Below are 18,919 nucleotides of genomic sequence, written 5' to 3'. Positions count from 1 at the left end.
CCAGAATTATTAAGGGGTGCAAAGGAGTTTCTATAAACGCCTGGCTCGTTCAGTTCCCACTGAGATAAATTATTTCAGTGTTGCTGGCATTGTGTTGCATTATTAATGTGTGTTAGGATGCCTAGAGCCTTGGACAGGCATCTTTTTATTATTTTAAATCTAAATAAATAGAGACGTAAACCAAGTCACCTGCTAACATTCAATTCCCAATGCATGTTGACGCCTTCCTTTTGAGTTTTTAGCAAAATACCTAATCTTCCTGGTAACCTAGATTTGATATTTTATGCAAAAAAATTCAAGAATAATTTTCAAGAATACAACTGGCTTGTCAGCTCCCTTCCTGGCAAGTACTGAACCCTTTCATAGAGACATTTTGAATGGAAGGCTAAGAAGCAGCAGTGCAACAGTGCCATCCCCTGTCCACAGAAATCATTGTCTCTCTCAAAAAGGCAGAGGTTTAAAATCCTCTTCAGAAACCTGCTCAGTCTGTACAGAACAGCAGCATAAAAGCAATTGTGTGAGCATCTTATTCAATGAATGTGGCAGGGAGTGTTGTGATATTCGCTGCACATATGGAATGCTGATTGTAAATGAATTTCTTTGTGATTAGCAACCAAGGGCAAGTTGCATAAAAACCTATAAGAGCCACTTCAAAAGTCTGGAGGTGATACTCAGTTTCCAAGGAATCATCCAGTATAAAAGTTGGATGGGAGGCTGCATCCCTCTTTTCCAAAGAGTGGAAAGGTGTGGTACTCCAAACTCATGGGATGTTCTAAAATCCACAAAGAGTGAATTAACCATTAGAGTGGATGAAGAAAAACTAGAAGCAAGTCATTTTACCGATCTAAAGAGTGAGATGTGCAGTGATGGTCACACCATGCTAGATGTCAAGCACCAAATATCAAAAGCATCAAACAACTTTCATAAACTTGAAAAGATGTGGAGAAAGTAGCATGATTGTCCCTGACACAAAAATATAAATTTGTCACACCGGCATCATGAATGTCCTCCTTTACCAAGCAGAGTTATAGAAATCTACAACTGAAATTGATAAGATCTATTCATTCCAAAGTAAATGCTTATGGAAGATCTCAGAGTCCATTGGATAGGGTTTCTTGCATCAGAAATTCTAAGCAGAGCAAACCAATCTGAAGCATCAAGTACGGTAAGATGACGACAATGGACTTATTTAAGACAACGCTCAAAAACTTTTCCCTTCAGCAAACAGAAGTTGGTCCAAAAAGGGATATTACCTCATGTACTTTGTCTCTCTCATATTTAGGTCATGTGTTATGGATGCCACCAAACACAGTTTCCAAGTGATAATATTGACACCACCTGGAAAGAGAAAAAAAGAGGGCAACCTAGAGAAACATTATGCAGAACAATAGAGAAAGAAGCCAGATCCACCAACATGACACTCAGAAGCCTGAACAGACCAGTGCAAGACCAAAATAAATAGCAGAATCTGGTAGATGCCATATGTGCCTGATGATGCAGAGGATAATAAAAAACTTCTCTGCAGGCTTGTTAGGAGATGCTGCTGCACGGGGCCATATCTCCAGATCTATGGAGCCCTAGAATTCACAAAGGGGTTTCATGGGGTTAGAGGAAAGGGCGGGATCTCACTGTCAGGCAGACAACTCCTTTTTCTGACAGATTTTTGACTAGGAGAGGAAGAAAGTAATGGAAAATCAGCTAAAATCAGACAGGCAATCAAATCCAAAAGTAGTAATGCAATTTATTGATCATGCACAGTTAGCAATTCCTCAGGTTTGGCAATGGAATTGCAAGCTGATTCTCTGTTTCAGGGGGAATGTCGCTACAGTTAGGAACAACTCGGATATCAGCATAAATTGCCTCCTCCACTGGAGGAAGTGAAGAGCGGAGGAAGAGAAAAGAGCAGGTGGAAGGAAACAATGGAAGTGTTTATAAACATAACACTAAAAAACAATACAAAAACATGTAAAATACTGTACTAGTGAACACTGATATCCCAAGCCACTACAACATTAAGTGCATCTGAAACTAGATTTATTTTTCATAGCTCCCTCCAGCCTTCTCTACTTTCAATACAACGTTAGACTGGAAAGCTTGATTAATAACAAACCTCCTTTCCAAGGAGCTCCAGTCTTCTCCTTCCTCCAGGATAGTGAAATCTTGGTGCCTCAAACATTTGCTATTACATGGCAACTTTAATGGAACCCTAAAACTTTGTAGCCCATCAAGCTCCTATACACCCATTGCTGTGATCATCTTGACTCAGCAGAATCTAAATACCTTTCTTTAAAAGCAGCCAAAAGATTTTTGTTTTGTTATTTTAAACACTTAGCAAAAAGAAAAGGAGTACTTGTGGCACCTTAGAGACTAACCAATTTATTTGAGCATGAGCTTTCGTGAGCTACAGCTCACTTCATCGGCATCCGATGAAGTGAGCTGTAGCTCACGAAAGCTCATGCTCAAATAAATTGGTTAGTCTCTAAGGTGCCACAAGTACTCCTTTTCTTTTTGCGAATACAGACTAACACGGCTGTTACTCTGAAACCTGTCATTAAACACTTAGGTTTTTTTTCAATGTACATCTTCTTCTGATCTGGTATGGGGGTGCAACCCCTTAAAGCACAGACACACTGGAATTCAGAAATGATGGCTCTTTCAATTTTCATTAGGTAAGTGCTGGTGTAGTAAGATGGAAGACTTTGCTGCTTTCATGCAATTACTCCACAATTCTCTCGTGTCTTCCCTGAGAAGAGAAGGCAGCAGATGCATGGAAAGCAATGGGAGAGAAGCATTTAAGGAACTCCAGGAAAAAAAGCCAAACTTTTGTTTCACTCCACTGTCTCAGCTTTCCTTAAGCATTCTTCCAAGAGGCCTCAGACCTCCCATTTCTGGTTTTGGGACACTACTATAATCTAGAATAGTAGATACCCATTCAGCACATGAGTTTCGATTTTTTTAAATGCTCTAATTCCAATGTGCAGTTATGATTAGCATAAAGCTCATAGAGAAGTGATTTCTTGCGGGGAGGGGTAACTGAAAAGATAACAAGACACATGTCGCAGGGCCAGTACATCCCATCACCCTGGGGGTGGGGCAAGGGCATGATATCCCCACAAAAAAGCCAATAGGGTTTTGCCTAGCCTCGGGGTTGCATAATCCAATGGCCAGAGTCCATAGGACTCCCCTCAGATGCAGGATAGTGTATTGACTCTGGTCATTGGACCACAACCCCCCTCGGATGCAGGGTAGTGTTGCCTAGTGGCCAGAGTCAATACAACAGCCCTCAACTGTAGGGTAGTGTGGCCTAGTGGCCAGTACCTGGGATCCGTCACCGGGGTGGGGTGGCCCCAGTAGGGGTCCCGTGCCCATCCAACTCCAACGGGCCCCAACCCAGGACCCTAACAGCGGCAGAGCAGTCCACCACTGGGTCAGCAGGGAACCCCAACAAAAATGCTGATCACATGAGAGTGGGAGGTACCAAGCCCTGACCCTCCCTAGGTCACTTCCTACTGGCTTTCCTGCAGCAGTGGTCCATAGGGTATCGGGGTGTCTAGGCTCCTCCACGTAGGATGCTCCCTGGGGTTCCGATGGCAGCAGGCCTCTGGTGTAGGTCTCGGGCTCTTTGGCTCCCGTAGGTAAGGGCTGTAACAGCTCCTGGACTGGAGCCTCTACCAAGCATCCTTTCTCCTTGGCAGTCAGCCCAGACTGAGCTGGGCTTCTCCCTTTTATACTGCAGCAGCAGTTGGAGCATGCCCAGCACGGTCAAGGGGGCGTGTCTTCGGCTGCTAAAAGCACTGCCTTAACCCCTTCTGCTCCAGTGTGGGGCAAGTTCATCCCATCACAATACATTAAAACACATTCTAGATACAGAAGCTAGATGGGTTAGGATTGACAGGAGGATATCTAGACTAAGTAGTTGAGTTTTACTCAAATCCAGCCTGGTCTGGGAACAAACAGGAGTTGTCACCAGCTTATAGATACCCAACAGCTGAATGTATATTAAACAAATTGGACTCCATTTTGTAATGGACAGGTGGCCACATCACGATTAGCTCTAAGAGTATGTCCACAAAACTTTACCTGAAATTAATTAACTCCTCAAATATTTGAGTTTTACTGTTGGATTAACAAACATTAACTACCTTGAACTTACTGGCAATCCATTAACCCAAGGTAAAATGTCTAGTGTAGACAGACCCTTTGTTGAAAGTCTCAGCAATGTGGGTAAGAATTTAACGGGCATGGAGAATAAATTACCCACTTATCCACAGTCGAAGTAGCTCTTCCAAAAGGCTGAGTATACTGGTGGGAAAGTTGGCACAGCATCCACAGAGTGGAAAAAGACATTTCAGGTTTGTAAATCCATTTTTATGACACATCAAGGGGGGAGGAAAGATTGCTAGGAGTCACCAGGCAGTGCTGGTAAAGTTGTTGATCTCACCAGGTGAGCATATGTTGTTCATAGCTTTCATGATTTAGTTTATTTGGTTGGGACCTGTGGCAAGCAGCAAGGGAGTTTGATTTCTGCCTTAATCTCTTTAACTAGATAGAATCTTGAAGCTGAATTGCTCTTTGGGGACCAGACATTGGTTTCATTGCATGCTCTTTGTGACCACCTCTGTTCAGAACTGGGTATAATGGTACAATTCATTTATTTTACATTAAGAATATACCTAAATTCTGTGTCACACATTTCTCCTCCAACAGGAAGTCAACCTGAAAGGCCCAACAAACTGCTATTGCTCAGTGGAGGGGCAGTAGTCAGTTATTCAAGACCATACCCCATGAAGCATATTGTATCACAAACATGAGAACAAACGAACAAACTGCATTACAAAGTAAGGTATATGTCATGGGTTATGTCTCCAATCAGATGTTGAAGATATGTCTGGACCTGAGAAATAGCCACCAGATTATTACAATTTCCAGCAGGTCAATCTCATAGGTTATTCTGTGTGATACAAAAGGAACTCTGAATATAGTGTTTTCCCCATGGGAAACATTTGACTGTGGGGGTCATTAGATAGCAGAGAGACCACATTTGGGGACATCCAGGGAAACGCTTTTCCCTTAACACAAACTGTGAAGTTTTTAAAGGTTACAGAGTAAATATATGCCACCTGCATGTCTACCTTTGCCAATATCTTTTGTGTTTTAAGTTCCATCCATGAGTAGTACAATGTATTTTGCTGTACTGGCTCAATGCCAAACAGAGGTCTACGTGGAACTAATGAAATTTCCCTTATTTGAAATGACTCATCCTGTGCATAAAATTGACTACGAGAAACCAGTCAGAGACATTGGATTAACATTTATAAATTCATAAAAAGATGAAACAGCAGCTTCAGTGAAATAATCTCAGTTTCTGAAAATCATAGAAAATATTCCAGTAGTGAGAGGATACATGATTATATTTTCAAACAGCAGTAATCAGAAGACCTTGATATACCTCTTTTGTTTGCTCTCTGCACTTTTAGAGAGAAGGACATATCAGATCAGGATAGAGTGAAATAAAGAAATGTAGTGCCAAATCAGATCAGTATGGAAATTAAATTTGGTAATGTGATGACCAAATTTATCTTTGCTCTCTTCTGTAGATATCATATAAATAATATTAAATATAATATAATAAATAATAATAATAAATTCTAACTTTTATATGGTGTGATGGGTTCCCCCAGGGTGCCACCTGCAACTGGGGTAACACTGAGCCTGCCTCACCCACCAGCCTGGGCTCCCTCTCACATTGTGCTGCTGTGACAAGTTGCTAAGCTCTCCAAGCTTGCTCTTTCACCCACATACACACAGGTAGGATATACCGAAGTTCTTTAACCAGCCCTGCATGGGAGGGCGCAGCTAAGGTACCTTCCAGTTCCTAAGGCATGCACCCCCCTTTAGAGGGTAAATCCAAAATTATACAGTCTTGCACTGCACAGGGAACTGTACAGCGTAAGCTCATAACATTCGCCCCCTCCCTAAATGTGGAGAGAGATATGCAACAGCTTTCTGCTCCAAGTTATAATTTACACACACTGGTTTTAGACAAAACAAAAACAAGTTTATTAACTACAAAAGATAGATTTTAAGTGATAGCAAACAGGTCAAACCAGATTACCTAGTAAATAAACAAAACCGCAAACTGAACTTAACATACTAGATAGGTAGGATATGAATTAGCAAATTCTCACCCTGAGTAATAAACAGGCTGGCAGATTATTAAGGCACAAGCTGCCTTGGCTTTCCCAGGTTTTCATACACAAGCTAGCAATTCCTTAGCCTGGGACCATCACTTCCCACAGTTCAGTCTTTGTTCCTCAGATGTTTCCAGGTGTGTTGGTGTAGGGAGAATGAGGTCCCATCATGATGTCATTGTCCCCCTTTTATATATTCTTCCAACTTGCTGAAAAGCTCTTTTGCTGTCACCTGGGTCAAACAGTTCCCATTGTGTAATGCTCTCTGAGAGATTTCTGTTGTACACAGTTCCGAGGGTAATCCTTGTGCTTGAGTGCATTTCCTCAATGAGCCATTAACATTGTTTGGCCTTTTTACTGTTGTACCTGAAAGGCTGTTGTGGGCGTTTTCAACCTCACAACATGTTTCAGTGGCACATACACAGCCAAACTTCAAAACTTCACGTACAATGATAGCACATACAATCCAACGAGATATTAATGTCTAGCAGATCAAGACTTTTAGAATGATACCTCACAAGGCACACTTTGTACAAAACATATCTTAATTACGTGACAGTGGTGAATATTGGGGTGCTAGGGTGTCACATATGGTACCACTCAAAGATGTTATGGCATTCAGACAGTTTAGCAATCTGCAAATACAAGAATCACCTGGACAGTCAGAGGTGAAATGCAGAAGCTTTTTCAACAACTCACTTGCTGTGAGGAAACAAAATAGTATTTCCTGACAAAATCTTGGTGTAAATTTTAGATGGATAATTCATTTCAATAGTAAATTCAATTTGGACAGGACATTCTTAGGTTTTATTGTTTGTGAAAATGAACCTAGTTTGGGTCCAGTTCTCTGCTGGCAGGTTCACTGAAAGTTGATGGGGTTATGCTAGTAGAGAATTTGGCCCCTCAAATCTAAAAAGTGACATTTTAGTTCAAGGGAAATCCAATGAGATTGACAAAGAGAGTAAAATATCCAGCGGAGCATAGTGAGCCTATCTCCTTTGTGGTTTTGATTAATTATTTGAATTGCTGTAACATCCACAGGCCCTAATCAAGAACAGGGTCCCCGTTGTGTTAAGTGCTATGTACACATGTAATAAAAAGACAATAGTCCCTGCCCCAGAGAGCCTACAAGCAAAACAGGCTGCAGCAACTCAAAGGGCAAAATGGCTGCAGCCAAGCAGAGCTTTTAGGAATTTTAAAAAGTTCAGTACAAGCCTTACAAAAAACAAGCCTTTCACTTTCAAAACCAACACGTCAAAACCAACAAGGCCCACACACACATCCCTTGCTAGAAGTGCCATGGGATCTTTCAAGGCTTGATGGGACGGAGGGGTATCAATATTTTAGTTTACATCTCATCTAATACACAATCACGTGGGTTCAAAAGGCAATGAGCCTACTCTGTTTCTGCAGTTTGTCCAATGTATTTTATAAGGATTCAACTAATTTACATACATGAAAGTATCCTTAAGAGTCACAGCACCTGAGTAATAGAACATTTAGGTTTCATTACTGTAAATATTTAAGCACTTGCCTAACATTATGCTTGAGGAGTTCCATTAAAGTCACTGGAAACTATGTGCACAAAATTATACTCATACATACGTCTTCACATGATTGGGATCTTAGTTTGGATTGTGAACAATTGACCTCAGTCAGCGGCATTATCTTCAATTTATCATCTCCCTTTCTATGTCAATATTCTGGAATAGTAGCTGTTTTAGACTTCCTTTCCCTTCAGCATCAGGAAAGACCAAGTCAGCCCCACTTCTCAGTGATAGTAGTTAATAAGGGAATTGGGTAGAAATGAGTTTTTAAATTCTGCCATGTAGCTAAGCAAGAGGATCCCAGAGAAGAACACAAAAACCAACTACTTATTCACCGTTGGAAGGGTTTTAAAACAAAATCCAACACCTCTTACTGTCTGCAGTAGTCCACTCCCTCCCATCTGATCAATGTCAGAAAGTTTAATCAATGTATCTTACAAGTCATTTCTTGCACTTCTCAGCGAGTCATGTTTTTACTTTAAGTCCCAATTGATGCCCCTCTCCGCTGCCCTACCACCTTTTATGTCAGCAACAGCTCTCCTTCTCACAAATTACAGAACTATAAAAGGTGGGAGGCAGTGGAGAACCAGGCCCCTTGTGCCTAGGAGTGAACTCCATTTTTCACATGTTTTATTAAAAACATAAACACACACACACACACACAGCTAGACCCAATAGTGAGTTCCAAACCAAGGCACCTCCCACATCTAAGTTCCCTACAGCTGGGGCTAAAAATACCATTTCAGTCATTTGGAACCTATCAAAAAGAACAATGGGCCAGATTCTCAGTGGCTGTAAATCCACACAGCTATCTATTGAGCTACACTAATTTATATATGGCCCAGTATTTCTACTGGGCTGAGCTGGGATATTGGAGGATTGTGACACCCTGCTGATCAAGTACCAAAAACAAAGGAGTAAGATTTTAAAGCCAAACAAATTGTGTTAGGAAAGTATTTATATCTGTTTGGTGAAGTCAACATCTTTCCCTATGTTGTATTTCAAGTCGTCCCAGTATTTCTACCTATTTGATATAAGAGAGGATTTTAAATGGCATGGAGGGAGACCAAGAATCAGCTAGTTGAGGTTCCAAACAGTCAGAAAATAAAAGGCAGTATTAATCAGAAATTCTATAACTGGGCATCTGTAATTCAATACATTTGAAAGTGGTTACATTTTACAGAAACACAAAGCATGGAAATAGCATATTGCTCTTTCCCCCTACCCCACTCTGCCCTGATTTATGGACAGAGCACTTTTGGTCTCTCTGGAGATCAAATGACCTATACTAGTGATCACTCTGCAAAAGTAGATATTGGCAATCCAGAATTTTCACTGACTCTCCAGATATGCAGGTTACCAGCTTTTCTTCCAATGACAGGAAGACACTTTTAAAAAATGACAGGCCAAAGATTAATCAACTATTAAAGACTTTTTACATTACTGGACTATAAATAACTCCGAGTGTACATTTAATCTAACTTCTCATAATTCCAAAAGCTGTCTACAGGTTAAACACTTGACAAAGTTACTAAACAAAGACAAGTCCTAGACAAAGTCCTAAAGTCCTAGACAAAGTTACTAAAGAACAAACACTCAGACAATGAGCAAACCCAAATTAGCTCCTATCCAACCTCTTCCTAGCGAAACACCTGCAATCATATGCCCCAAATCCCATATCCTGGAATAGAGCTCCTAAAACTGTTTCTGAGAATAATCAATAGCAGAAAGCACTTGAATACCCCTTGAAGCCTCTATAAGCACATGAGAAAACAGAGTGCTACATAGATATTTTTCTTCCATATAAACAAAATTAACCTTGAGTTTTTCTTAAGAGGCCCTAAATGTGATTATCAACCACCATACTTTATGGAGCTATCATTACACCTGCTGATTTTTCACATTGATCTACCATTTCATACATCCCAAGATGGCAACTTATTCAGTGTTCAATCCTTTACCATATGTCCTAGAAATCGACTCACAGAAGCAACTCTTTGACATGGAATTAGAGTATAGAACATAACAACCAATAATTAAAATAAAATTGTGGTGGGAAAAAAACAACCTTCAATTCCCTGTGTATTATTATAGGTGGTCTTCATAAACTGGGATTCCTGAGCGTGACTACTGGTGGCTTTCCTCTTTGTTACTTTCCTTTGTTGCACTATATAATGAACAAAATAAAGACAACCATTGTCTGTGTTCCACATTCTCCACACACCTATCTTCTCTTTAGTTTTCCAAAGGACATTAGTATGCAAGTTAAGTGTTTGAGAATTTTATGAACTCTTGAAGAATCATGTCAGCCTAGTCAATGCCCCCCCCCCCGAAAAACCCCACCCCACCCAACAACAAACAGTGTTCTACCAAATGCTATGTAGGATTCCCACAAAATTCATTCTGCCAATCTGTGAACAAGCTCCCCTAATCCACTCCTGCAGGGAGCAGCTGTAAGAGAGAAAAGCATGAAGGAGTCAGGCCCTTGGGGAAATAAAACAAACAATGGCAGAGGTGGAGTGTCCCTGAGCCTACTCAGAACCGAGAGAGTCTTTGATCAGTTTGGATTCTATTCCTCATCCTCCTCAGGTGGTGGAAAAGTGAGAATTAAGTGGATGAAATATTCAGGGAGATCCTCCTAAAATGTTCAGGACTCTTTGACTTAGCTGTCAACTATGCTCTTCTCATCTCAGGGTCCCTTTAATTCCCCAGAACTCCTATGTGGTATGTCCTTGGACAGCCACACGAATTTAGTAAACCACATAAGCACCTCCTTAAGTTTAAGCATGTGAGTGGAGGGGAAATAGAATTGCTAAGTAACCAACCCCATATTATTTGCAACCTATCTCAAGAATGAGCCCCTGACCTGAACTCTAGGATTTTAGGATGTGAGGGATAGAAAGTTTTTGCTTCTTGAGTGTTTGAGTCTATACATCAAGAGATTAGACCCACTAAGAAAGACTCAAGCACCTTCACTCCCGCTGCTTTATCTTCCTTCCCCAAATGCACACTTCTAACTAGTTTGTTTGTAGGCTACAATAAAAAATACATTTAACACAGAGCAAATCCACCTAACGCATTTTAGCACGTCATCTACAGAAACACTGATTTAAACTTACAATAAAGAGTCATAGTTATTAGAAGTTTGGCTACGCCAGAAGACAGGCAAGGAACAATGGTAAGTAAGGTTAAAAAATTAAACAAGCTCACTCAGCTGCTCACAAATGGGTCAAATCAGGTGATAGCAAATTGAATGTTCATAGGTTGTTTTCTAGTCTCTAGGGAGAAGAGAAGTAGAGACAGTACAGCACTGGTTAGTTTCCATGCAATTTATTTTATGCCACAATTATTATGTCAACAAAATGTTCATAGCAGCACCACTCCATTCCTTCTGAATAGATCGTTAAGCAATTCTTGTGTATCTGCTGCATTTAGACTGTCACTTAAGAAATTGCCTTTGCTAGGGACTTTCAGATCTATGCAAAAGTCGTGATGATCAAGTTACCAAAATTGAGCACACACTTTCATCAGTAAATGCAGAAAGAAGATTGAGTATCCAGGCAACGATTCTTCTGCTGCTGAGACTCACAGCTGCTAGAGCAAGAGGGAAAGGAAATTGCTAAATTCTACAGATGGTGGCAGGAAGCTCCTAGATAAGGAGCTATAAACTGTGTGCTTCTGTAAAATAAAAGCAGAATTTGAGCTCCATTTTACACCTCTACCAATTTATTTAGTGTTTTTACCTTTTTGATGTGCATTTTAGTTCACTGGAAAAGTGCCAGACTGACAGTCCTGAAAACTGAAGTCTTATTTAGCCACAGAACAGACACCACATGGGCAAAAGCAGCGCAAGCTTCCCCACATCATCTAATTATCCTTCACCCTAAGGATCATGGCTAGGATGATCAGATATTCCACCTTCTGAACCTATTAGTTTCTCAGCTTCTTTAAAGAGGCTGTCAATAGGGACACCCCACCCCACTTTTATAGTTCCCTATGATGTGAATAACTTAGAGTCATGATTTGATAGGTGCACATTTAATGTGTCGTTCAGTATAAAAGTTCTACCCATGTAAATATGGGTTGCTGCATCTCATCTCAGGCCCCTCAAATGCAGCCCTCATCTTGGTCCTCTGCTAAAATCAAACAGGCACTATCTGCAGCTCCTATTGGAACACACCACCCAACTGAACACTTGAACTGGTGCCTTTTGCCTTCAGCTAGATGTTCACTTCCTTAGAGCAGCTGACAGTAATTATTCCCAGTAACAGTAGATATATTAAAGTTCATTTTAAAAAGCTTGGTTTATTTAACATAAATAGAGAGAATGCTTGCAAATAAGAATTAAATGGCATACATGTGGCTGAATTTAGGATCAAGCATAAGCCAAGTTGATCAAGCTACAAGCACTGAATAGTACCTACAGCATCTGTGTGAAATGCTCTCTGTCATGACCTGAACCTGGAAAACCTGCCTAACCAGTATCGTCCCATCCAGGAACTGTGTGTTATTTCTCCATCCTCACACAGCCACAAGTCCTATCATATAGCCCCTTTCCCACCATCCATCTTTTTGGCTGAGTTCAGATGATCTGACATACACATTACATTTTTGTCCTTCCTACTCACCTCAAACTGATTTTGTAAAGGCTCTCCACACCCTCCCCTGCTCCAGGAAGTCCCATCCATCCCCCCCCACCCCTGTCCCCAATTTGTGCAAATGATTTTGGCATATCTGCCTTTCACAGCTCGATCTCACTTGGCATTCAGGACAATAGACTTTCTTTGTTCATCTTTTTCCAGCAGTGGGTTAGGCAGGAAAACGAGAATTCAGGGGTGGTATGGACTATGGTACATTGAATTTTATGCTCAAAAGACTAACCTCCAAGTTCACTTTGTGTAACAGACTCAGAAAGGAAACAGAATGTCTAAGTAAGGATAGCTAGAGGGAAAGACGGGGCTGAAAACACCCACTTTCCATAAATGTATATCTGAAATGTTTTAAGCATTTTAACTAGTCAATGATCATTTAGTCACTGCTCTCCAGCCATGAAAGACCCATATTCACTTTATATTTAATTCAGTTCAAAGACATCTGGTTTTGGATATTTTTCTATTTTATGATGCTGCAACAATTTTAATTAGTTACTGAATTTATTTAATGTGAGAACATGCAACTCCCTGGTAGGAGTTGTTGCAGGGAAGGTGGAAGGCCTGGTGGAGTTAAGTCACACTTGTCAATGAGGTACATAAGATGCAATAGTTAGAAGGAGAAAGCATTTCCTTTCCTTTGATGCCTGCCTTTAATGGCCTTTTGCCCATGGAATCTTTCTTGCTTGTTAGGAGAGGGAGAGTTTTCGTTCCCCCATCACTGCTCAGTTTTGTCCGCCCACCTCTCAACATCCTACTGAATGGTGCATGGAGCTGTTGTATTAGCTGCATTTTGTTCCGTCTTCCTGAGCCCAAGAGTCATAGAATCGTAGGACTAGAAGGGACTCCAGTCAGCTTCTTTGGGTTCAGTTGTGGAGGGAGTGTTGTATTTGGGGCTGTGGATGGCCCTTCCCCAGCATCTTCCATCACACTGGCATCAGCTCCAGCATCTGTGGTCTCTATAATGCCTACAGAGGGGATGGCCTCTCTCAGCTCCCACTCTTTCCTTTCTATCCATTTTTCTTTCTGGGATTTACTTTTCTTTGGCTGGGAGATAAGAATATCCCCAACATCTCTTTTGGGGGGTCTTCCTCAGGCTCCTCTGTTAAAGGAAGTCTCTCTGCAAGAGCTTGGGGAAATATGACCAGTCTCAGCCCAATATTGTGGGGTAGGGAAACTGGAGAAATGCATACTCTCATCCAGTCTTGGTTCCTATCAACAGTTAGTCTTATTGTCATGCTAGGACAATCAAATAACTCCATGAATATATTTAGTTGGGATTGGGTTGGGTTTTTTTGCTTCCGTTTTCCGCAGTGATCGTTAACTGCACTTCTGGTACCACATTATCACCACAGAACCCCACTTCTGGTACCACATTATCGCCTTCTCTTAGCATGGTCTCTCAAGGGGCGGGGGAGGTCTTATCTTCTTCTGACTGACCCTCCTTAGTTTGCTCTGTCAGGTCAGTTCCTGGACCATCATCTCCAAGTCTATCAGCCCTTCAATTTTAGGGCTTGCAGTCTCTTTCAGTGCAGGGATGTTATCCCTTTGCTGTTCCAGGCCTTTGTGCCTCCCTTTCCTTCTGTGTACTCTCCCCTTTATAGCAGGCCTTGTTTCTCCTATTGGGTGCAGCTGTGTGTGCCTGCATCCATGATTGGCAGCTCTGGCAGCTGCGCTGGGGGTGTGATCAAGCTGCTTGGTTGTAAACAGAGGAGACTCTCCTCCCCCATCTCTGTCTATACTCAGTATGGGATTGGTAGTCCCTATTACAGATGGTTATACTCTAGAGCAGTGGTTCCCAACCAAGGTATGTGTACCCCTGGGGTTACGCAGAGATCTTTCAGGGCACATCAACTCATCTAGATATTTGCCTAGTTTTACAAACAAGCTACATAAAAAGCACTAGCAAAGTCAGTACAAACTAAAATTTCATACAGACAATGACTTGTTTATACTGCTGTATATACTGTACATTGAAATGTAAGTACAATATTTATAACTATTTTATAACTATATGGTAAAAATGAGACAGTAAGCATTTTTTCAGTAATAGCGTGCTATGACACTTTTGTATTTTTATGTCTAATTTTGTAAGCAAGTAGTTTGTAAGTTTTTAGTTTGTAAGCAAGTAGTTTTAAGTTTTTAAACTTGGTGGTACGTAAGACAAATCAGACTCCAGAAAGGGGTACAGTAGTCTTGAAAGGTTGAGAGCCACTGCTTTAGAGGAGATTTTCTATTAATTTCTACATACATTTCTAGAGACAGGGTAATTTCTGTGAAATACTATTGGTTTCATCCCTATAAAAGTTGTACAGACAGAGAGCAGGGATCAGTAGCCAGGTTCAGAGCTCTAAAATAACCCAAAAGTTTGGTTGTACTGGGATGCGGGGTCTTGTTTGGGTAACAGGTCCCTCTCTGGTGGAAATAAAGGGGGGAAAACCAATAACCCCATAACCACTACCTTCTCTCTCACCCAAACAAACTGGATATTTTTCCAGATTCAAATGCTCACTTTGAGGCTGGTACAAATATTTGCCCTGAAGGAAAGGATTCTTATTCTATTATACAAATTGGTGAGCCCATCCATACTATTAAAAAGAAAAATCTATTCTAATTTGACTAAGTAGCTTTTTTAAAAGGGACAAGATACCCAGAAGACATTTTAAGATGTTAAAATTCAGTTTAGTTGCAGACTTATTCATGTCTAGACTAGGTGATGTTTACCTTAATGTTGAGTGCCCTCATTCTTTTCAAAGAAGATGCCTGAGATTTTGTAAAACTGACTGCTGTTCATGGGAGGGATGAGACATCATGAGGAACACTTGATGCAATCCAGTTTACTGCACCCTGAGTCAGCTGGGAACAGCAGTTTCTGTGCAGCATTTTGCTGCGTGAAGCCAATAATCTTCTGTTATCTGCCAATCTATTTTGGCTATGTATTTTACAAAATAAACTGTTTTCTCATTCTGAAGCTGTAGTGGAATTTGACCTATTTATTTGCTCAGCAACCAAGAGGCTGACAGAATGTCTGGCCACCCAAATACATATATTTTGTAGCAGATATGGATACAGCATATTCTCTCTCTCTCCACTGATAGATACCACAGATGTAGGAAAAAAGGTTCCTGAATTTTGTACCCTGTCCCATATTGCTCCTAAATTATCTTGCATCGAAGCCTCTCAAAACTCTGTTTTGGATTTTATTAGCGCCGCCATGCAATTAAAATGATTAATCGCACTGTTAAACAATAATAGAATCCCATTTATTTAAATATTTTGGATGTTTTCTACATTTTCAAATATACTGATTTGAATTACAACATGGAATACAAAGTGTACAGTGCTCACTTAATATTTATTTTTGATTACAAGTATTTGCACTTTAAAAAAACAAGAATAGCATTTTTCAATTCACCTAATACAAGTACTGTAGTGCAATCTCTTTATCATGAAAGTTGAACTTACAAATGTAGAATTAGGTACAAAAAAACTTGCATTCAAAACTAAAACAATGTAAAATTTTAGAACCCGCAAGTCCACTCAGTCCTACTTCTTGTTCAGCCAACTGTTCAGAAAAAAACAAGTTTGTTTACATTTGCAGGAGATAATGGTACCCTCTTCTTGCTTACAGTGTCACCTGAAATTGAGAACAGGCGTTCTCATGGCACTGTTGTAGCCAGCGTTGCAGGATATTTACGTGACTGATGCGCTAAAGATTCACATGTCCCTTCATGCTTCAACCACTATTCCAGAACACATGTATCCATGCTGATGACGGGCTGTGCTTGATAACAGTCCAAAGCAGTGCGGGCCGACGCATGTTCATTTTCATCATCTGAGTCAGATGCCACCAGCAGAAGATTGATTTTCTTTTTTGGTGGTTTGGGTTTCCGCATCAGAGTGTTACTCTTTTAAGACTTCTGAAAGCGTCTTCCTCACCTGGTCCCTCTCAGAATTCGGAAGGCACTTCAGATTCTTAAACCTTGGGTCAGGTGCTGTAGCTATCTTTAGAAATCTCACATTGGTGCCTTCTTTGCGTTTTGTGAAATCTGCAGTGAAAGTGTTCTTAAAATGAACATGTGCTGGGTCATCATCTGAGACCGCTGTAACAGGAAATATATGGTAGAAGGCAGGTAAATCAGAGCATGGGACATACAATTTTCCCCAAGTTCAGTCAGAAATGTAATTAACGCTTATTTTTTTAATGAGCCTCATCAGCATGGAAAGTGTCCTCTGGAATGGTGGCCGAAGCATGAAGGAGCATATGAATGTTTAGCATATCTGGCACATAAATACTTTGCAATACCGGCTACAGAAGTGCCACACAAATGCCTGTTCTCGCTTTCTGGTGACATTGTAAATAAGAAGAGGGCAGCATTATCTCCCTTAAATCTACACAAACTTGTTTGTCTTAGCGATTGACTGAACAAAAAGTAGGACTGAGTGGACTTGTAGGCGCTAAAGTTTTACACTGTTTTGTCTTTGAGTGCAGTCATGTAATAAAAAAAAAATCTACATTTGTAAGTTGCACTTTTAAGACAAAGATTGCACTAAGTACTTATATGAGGTGAATTGAAAAACACTTTCTTTTGTTTATAATTTTTACATTGCAAATATTTGTAAGCAAAAATAATACACACTTTGATTTCAGTTACAACACAGAATACAATATAAATGAAAATGTAGAAAAACATTCAAAATACTTAACACATTTCAATTGGTATTCTATTATTTAACAGTGCAATTAAAACTTCAATTAATCACAATTCATTTTTTTTAGTTAATTGTGTGAGTTAACTGCGATGAATCAATAGCCCTAGTTTTCATACCTGCTCCAGAACTATGCAAAGAAACCAAAGTTAAAGAGAACAGTTCAGCAACATTTGATTCTGAAGTCAGGGCCTCATTGTCCTAGGCACTGTACAAACATACAGTGACAGTCCCTGCCTCACTGAGTTTACAATCTAAGGCCCCAGTCCTACAATGAGCTACTTGGAGCCCCAGGTATCTCATTGCAGGATCAGGGACCAAAGATATGCAATAGCAATGAAGCCCAGCATGTTGGAAGAGGGATACCATGTAAAATAGTCAAGTTAAGGAGGACAGTGTTAGAGCTACCTTGATCTACCCACCCCGTTTCAGAGCTCCCATGGCCCCAAGGAGGGCAAACAATTTAACAAATTGTTTATATTCTAGTTTTCTTTTTTGCCTTTAGAAAAGCACAAGTAGTTTATAATGAACAGAGGTGAGAATAAAAGCGCACACTGCAATGTTCCTGAAACTACAAGATACACAAGATTTGAACGCTCAATCTTTGAAATACAAAGTATTCACTGCCAGCTGTTGTAATTACCATGTGTTAAATTAGCTACTGTAGGAGGGTTTCTCTAATGTCTCAGGAATACACGTGTATTGGGAATTACAAGGAAAAAAAATCAAATAAAGCTACAGAGTGTTCAAGCAAAGCCTGTCTCCTCAGCCTAGGACTGGAATGGCATATAGATTATCTTGGTAACAGCTATTGCAGGTTAATGCTGGTTACTTGAGAAACTAATGGGAAGAAGTTTGCATAGTGCTTCCTTACCATTATGCCTATGTGCAGCCAACAGTAAGTCTCACTTTCATCAGCACCAAATTTAGCTCAGTAGTTTAATGAGCAAGGGGAAAAAATACAAACTGAAAAGACATGACTTTTTGGCCAAGAGCACAGACTGTGTTTGTTATTCAGTACATGTGGGAGACTGCCTGTAAGGTCTAGAGCTTCAGCTACAAGAGAAGCTATTGCAACGTTAACACTTGCTAACTATTGCAACAGATCTCCAGTTCTAAGAATAAGAAAAAAAACCACACCTATGGCACATCCAACACTTCTGGTTGGCAGCTCTTGACAAGTGCCAACCGTTAACAATGGAGAAGACTGCATTATGAGCTTATGTTTTCTTCCAGGTTTCAGTCACATTTTGATAGTGTAACCCAGAATAGTGTCTTACACTGCATATGGTTATTGTACTGAAACTGCCAGAGTGTCACATTCATTTTAAAATGAAAGGCTCACATTTTCTCTGTAAGCGGGAATTAAATGATCCCGTGTGCTCAGCATCTTTGCATAAATAAATACAAAACAACTCCGCATTTTGGAGGGTCATAATAGCAAATCTCAATTGTTTTTCTGGAGCATGCATATGTGCATACACAGATATAGGAATTACCCTTGCAATACCCTTAAAAGAAAAAAGAAAAGCCTGAAGAAGCAACAGCATTTTCAATGCTAAAAATATTTTGTCCCCTCTTTCCATTGTTCCAGCATGCAGTGTGACTTGTTAGTCCTTCAGCATTCCTTAACTTTTTACAGGATCAAAAATACAGGAAATCTTTACTGGAACTAATGGAACTTATGATTACTGCAATATCAGTTTTTATTTTGCATCCAATAAATATTTGTTTTAGTTAATGGCACTGGCCAAGTTACATTTGATAAACAATGAATACTCCAACATAGTTTTCTCATCAATCAAGCAATATAAAAGGTCGA

The sequence above is a fragment of the Lepidochelys kempii genome, chromosome 7 (genome assembly GCF_965140265.1).
Source record: "Lepidochelys kempii isolate rLepKem1 chromosome 7, rLepKem1.hap2, whole genome shotgun sequence".
Classification (NCBI taxonomy): Eukaryota; Metazoa; Chordata; order Testudines; family Cheloniidae; genus Lepidochelys; species Lepidochelys kempii.
This window is presented reverse-complemented; position numbering follows the sequence as displayed.